This window comes from Somniosus microcephalus, chromosome 5 (genome assembly GCF_052327205.1).
Source record: "Somniosus microcephalus isolate GS21.2 chromosome 5, FLI_Smic_1.0, whole genome shotgun sequence".
NCBI lineage: Eukaryota > Metazoa > Chordata > Chondrichthyes > Squaliformes > Somniosidae > Somniosus > Somniosus microcephalus.
Window position 1 is genome coordinate 96,904,461 of NC_140991.1, and position 5,386 is coordinate 96,909,846.

Below are 5,386 nucleotides of genomic sequence, written 5' to 3' on the forward strand. Positions count from 1 at the left end.
ACAGACAGTCATACTTTCCCCTTCCTACACCTGTGATTTCCTCTGGTGTGTGACTGCACTCCGGAGTAAATTATCCAGTAATTCCTCCTCCTCCCTTATGTGTCAGAGTGTCTCTAGCTCAGACATTTCTTGTAGATGTGGCAGTCTGGGACAGTCTCGTTGTCCACAAACTCCCACATACTACAATCCTGACACACTGCCTGCACTGCCATGTCTTTATTGAATAATTTATTTATGTATTTATTTATTTGATAGTTATCTGTAGTTTATTTCTTAAATTAATCAGTCACTTGAGGTCTAGATTTATGAAATAGGTGGATTTAGCTTGATGTTAAATAAATCAGTAATTAGTTACTGTGATTAATTATTTAGCTATTTATCAGTTATTAGCGTCTTTAAATGCAGTTAGAATTTAATCACTTAGCTCGTTTTCCTTTGACTTAAACTTACTTGCACTAATATTAAATCCTTACTAACCCAATCTTAACACTAACCACTGAAGATACTCAACACACAAAGGGATATCTAGATACTTACCTATATACTTATCATAAATTCCTCGGGTTCTGCTGCTCCTCTCTGTGTGTTGATTATGCCGTCACTTTTTCTATTTCCTCCGGTGCGATTATTTATTTATTTACTGTTGCCCCTTGATTTAAACTACATCGCACCTCCATCCCCCTACACACCAAATTCCCACTCTCACCAAATTCCTGTTGCCGCTCTGTTTATCAAGCCTTTCCATTTAGCAGATATTCCCAGCTCTGTGCGTTTAGCAGAGTATTTGAAAAATTTTGCACCAGTTTCTTTTGAACTCTTCCCGTGTATGCTGCTGTTCCAGGCAGCTATCAGGATTGGTGCCTCTTATGCATCCTTAAAGGCGCAGGTCGCCTGACCTGATTATGTTGATGACCACATTTCAGGTCCATGCATGGCTGGGAGTTCTGCTCTGACATATTTCAGGTCCATGCATGGCTGGGAGTTCTGCTCTGACTCATTTCAGGTCCATGCGTGGCTGGGAGTTCTGCCATGACACATTTCAGGTCCATGCGTGGCTAGGAGTTCTGCTCTGACTCATTTCAGGTCCATGCATGGCTGGGAGTTCTGCTCTGACACATTTCTGCTAGTGGAGCAAGACCCCTGGAATTGTGGAGCCCTTGTGTTCTACTGACCTGGCTGACTTTAAAGTTAAATTCTAGGTTCATCTTATCAATGGCATTCAATAATTTATATAGGTTGCCTCTTAGCCACCTTTTTTCTAGACTGTACAGCTTAAACTTCTCTAACCTTTCTTAATTACTCAACACAAGCTTCATTAACAGTATCTCATCCTTCCCCTGGGTATTCTGCAAACTTTGTCTGAGCACTGACTTTAGTAACTTCAGATCTTAGTGTTATACTCCATTTTTTAACAGCAGGGGGTGTTTGTGTTGTAGAGTGGGTCTGTTGGTGTTCAGGAGCATGGGAGGCGGGTTGATGTTTAGGATGGAGACCTTTCATCAGCAAACTGGAAGGTAACCTTCAGCCGCAAGTTGGTCCAACTTCATTTAGTGTACCTCCTACAGCTGATCTCCAACTTGTCAACATCAATGGAAGCCATTACCCACATGCCCCCATTGTGCAATTAGATTAGTTCCAATTGCTCCCATTTGCTAGTTTAAAAGTTACATTCACAACAACATCTGCCACTTTCTTAGATGAGAAGATTTGGGAGGTTTTCCGATTGTGAACAGCAGAGACGGGAACCTTGAGGACTGTGCTTTGCACTTGTCAAGCTGCCATTGTAAACAATTAGTCAATTTTTCTGCCACCACATAACTTTCCCTGCTTCCACATAACTTTCACTTTTTATGGCAAGCTGCAGTCTTTTAAGAGCTGATCCCATGCTGGATTTTGCAATCACCAGCCAAGTGTCCTATGGCCAAGTTTTCTGGGCAAGTTGTTCCTTTGCCTGTAGCTGTTCAAATTAGAGGGGAGGCCATCGATCACAATATTCAGTGTGGCAAACTCCCTGAGCTATGGGCACAGGTGAGCCTACAGCAAAATGGTCAGGATTGCAAAATTTGGGTCTTATATGTAAAATAGCTTCATTACATCTCAAAGTAGCAGTTTTCCTTTAAAAATGGGAGGTTTAAGGTGGCAATTAACCTGCAGTTTTGTTCATCTTTTACTGCTGTTTTTTATGATTCTCGACACTTTACCATGTTGTGGTGGTACACAATCCTGCTTTCAGAAGAAAATTAACCTTCTGAATTTACTAATTTTGTAGAATACTATGGTATGTATTGTTTATCCATATTTAAATTTAATCAGCAAATGCTTTATGGCCTTTGTAAGATTAAGAAGTGTTGTGAGCACAAAAATGATGCACTACTGATGCCATTGAAAGTGATAGTTGATCTTACCTCCTAAACTACCGACACCTTGTTGAGCAGATTAGTACCAATTGCTCCTATTTGTTAGTATAAAGGTTACAATCACAGCTGCATCCACCACCTTCTTAAATGAGAAGATTTGGAAGGTTTTCCAGTTGTGAACGGCAGAGACGGGAGCCTTGCTTTGCACCTGCCTGATCCTGCTGAATCTTTTGTGATCAGGCCCTATTATCCATGCACAGTGAGCACCCAGTTTGTTGGAGCTTGTTGTTTCAGGATTGGGATGTGCAGCACTGCCCCAGAAATCTGTAGGTCTGAAGTAGCAGTTTCAAGGGGAGCGTGATTCTGGTGGACAAAACATTGCCACAGGTGGATAGGTGCCAAGATTTGCAGATGCAGCAGTAGAGGTGCTGCTAGAACAAGTGCAGTGGGGGAGGGTCGTCCTGTTTGACATCTTCCCCACAGGAAAACAGTCCAGTCCACGGGAGCACCTGATGCTCTAAGTGAATGCTGTTTCCAACACCCCGAGGATCTGACTACAAATTTACAAGAAATTTAGAGATCTCACTAAATCCACAAAGGTAAGACTATCCACCATTACCTTACGCCAAGTTCAAGAATGTATTGCCACAAACAGTTTTTTCCCCACTCCGAGTGCCTTATAGCCCTTTCAATGCTTACCATACTGCAGCAGACCATAAATTGCAGTTGCAATCTATACAGAGGTTACATAGTTAACAATGTGTGTCCTGGTGGTGGCTGGAATGTATAAGAGTGAGTGAAGTAAAACAGGAAAATTATGTTCACCTTGAATTTCAGTGAAGCCTTCAGATTCACCCTGATCCACTCCATCTTTGTTCTCAGGCCTCAAGATTACAAGCATAGCCTGTTCAAAATCACTAAACAGTCTAAAATGATGATGACCTTCTTCTGGCTTGATTTAAAGATTTGCTCCCTCCTGTTGCGTGTGCTGCCTTGTCCTGCAAGCAGAGTGTAGTGTTGAAGTGTTTGAAGAGCACATGCAGTCAAGTATTCATCCTACATCTCAGTTTGGGTGCGAGTTTGATGGAATGTTCTTGAACCAGCATCCTAACACATATTCCTCTTCTGTTTCCGTAGATGAATTGCAAGAACCAGCTGCAGGTCCCAGTGGTGACCTGCTACCAAAGTCACATTCTCAGGCATAAGGTTGCCAAACCTCTGGATTTTCCTGGAGTCTCCAGGAATTAAAGGTTTATCTCTTAGAACCTGCTGCAGAAACTTGGGGGAGGTTTGCCCAACCCACTCGGTAACTTGGTCACAAGAATGGGAGTGCGTTCAACAAATGGTGCGTCTCAACTTGCGGGGTGTTCGATCGAGACATTGTTCATTTTTGGATCAGGAGCTACTGTAAACAGTTACTGTAGGATGTCGCAGACTTGCGCAAGTGATTAGCTCAACCACTTATCTGTGGTTAACCACAGCCAGGTAGTCGTGTAATTGTAATCAGCTCTCCATACAACCGCAGTCAGCCATCTGTGTGACCACAGCAAGCTAGCCGGTCCTTATTTTCCACTGGAGGAAAACTGCGGTCAAACTTCTCGCTCCATAGTAAATGAGTTTCTGGTATCTCAGTCATGTGATGAAACTTCCCAGAATACGTCCAACCACAGTTGGCAACCCTACTCAGGAATCACACATTTCAACACTGCACAATCAAGTGATTTCATTCGAGGCATGTAAATTTCAGTTAGAAAGGGTGGTTTCTCCTACAGAGGAAAATCTCATCCAACATTGCTTGTTTTGCCCATTGGTAATGATTCAGCTGGTTATGTGCATACAATGTGCTGAAATTGCATGATTTTGTGTCAGGTGTTCTCCTCCAGGCTGTGCTTGGGTTTTACTCAAATTGTTGTGTTACAGACAATAGTGTGATAGGAGTTACAAAGCCCTCTTGCCAAAGCGCAATGCCTACTGTCACAGCGTAATGCATACTGCCACATATGCACAGAAATGCTGTTTTACCATGGCACAATCTCTAAGGCTAAAATATACTTCCAAAACTCTAATTTGTAAAAGAAATGTGAAAAGGAAAGAAAGACTAAGTATGTCCTGCTATGCACCTTTTCTAAGTGTTTTAACATACTTTTTAAACAATAAATAAACTACTGACTTGTTGGATCACTTTTTTTGTAGTTTAAAGCAAATTTTCATTGCACTTCTCATGCTCCATGCAGCTGTGTTTGATTTTCATTTGCCAGGATAACTAAAAAAAAATCAACTGATCAATCAGTCTACTTTAATCTGAGGGGAGGATACAAATCCTTTTTTTATCCTACTCTCTTCTGGTCTCCCTCAAGTATGTATCTCTAGTGGCCATTGGAAGGAGCCTCATGATGATGAATAATGGCTGTTTATCTGAACTTGACCTTTTTATGATAAGAGTGAAGGTGAGACATTACTAGATATTTAAGAAAACATTGATCCAAGTACAATATGTAAATGCGTTTTTGTATTTATATTTCAACAGTTTGATCAGAAAAAAGTGGGGTTTTCCGCTATTGTTTTCATCCAATTTAGAGTGAAGTTATATTGTTAAGATCTGATCCTAGAACTTTCACTCTTTCTTGGGGCTAGTGTAAGGTGTAGTGGCAGCAGAGGGACTGGAATTTGAGGCAGAATCTGTCTCCACCAGCTTTCCATCCCATTGATGTAGCCACAGCAAATTATGACTGAGAGTGAGCATTCCCTCACCCTGCCCTCCTCCATCCTAACTTCCTTTTGGAAATGGGTCTGGGAGCATTCCTAGGGTTTTGCCAAATACATTAGCCTGGAATTTCTTCTCTGTTATGGAGCAGAGTTCCGGCACTGTGGCAGTAGAGGGGAAAGAAATTGGGGCAGTAATTCCTCCCCAAACGCGTGAGTACGGAAGGGGTACTCACGCGTCTGGCCGGAGGAAATGCCAGTTTTCAGCATGCACAGCGCATGCGCTGAAAACCGGCATTTCCTCTCCTCTAACCCAAGCGGTGAAG

General features: G+C 42.1%; 1 long non-coding RNA gene across 1 annotated transcript; it reads left to right on the plus strand.

Annotated features, from left to right (window-relative positions):
• Positions 1-2,514: 2,514 nt before the first annotated feature.
• On the plus strand, positions 2,515-4,538 carry LOC147117218 (uncharacterized). The gene is made up of 2 exons (XR_015078280.1): positions 2,515-2,956; positions 3,495-4,538. It is a non-coding gene; the product is annotated as an uncharacterized LOC147117218 (long non-coding RNA).
• Positions 4,539-5,386: the final 848 nt, after the last annotated feature.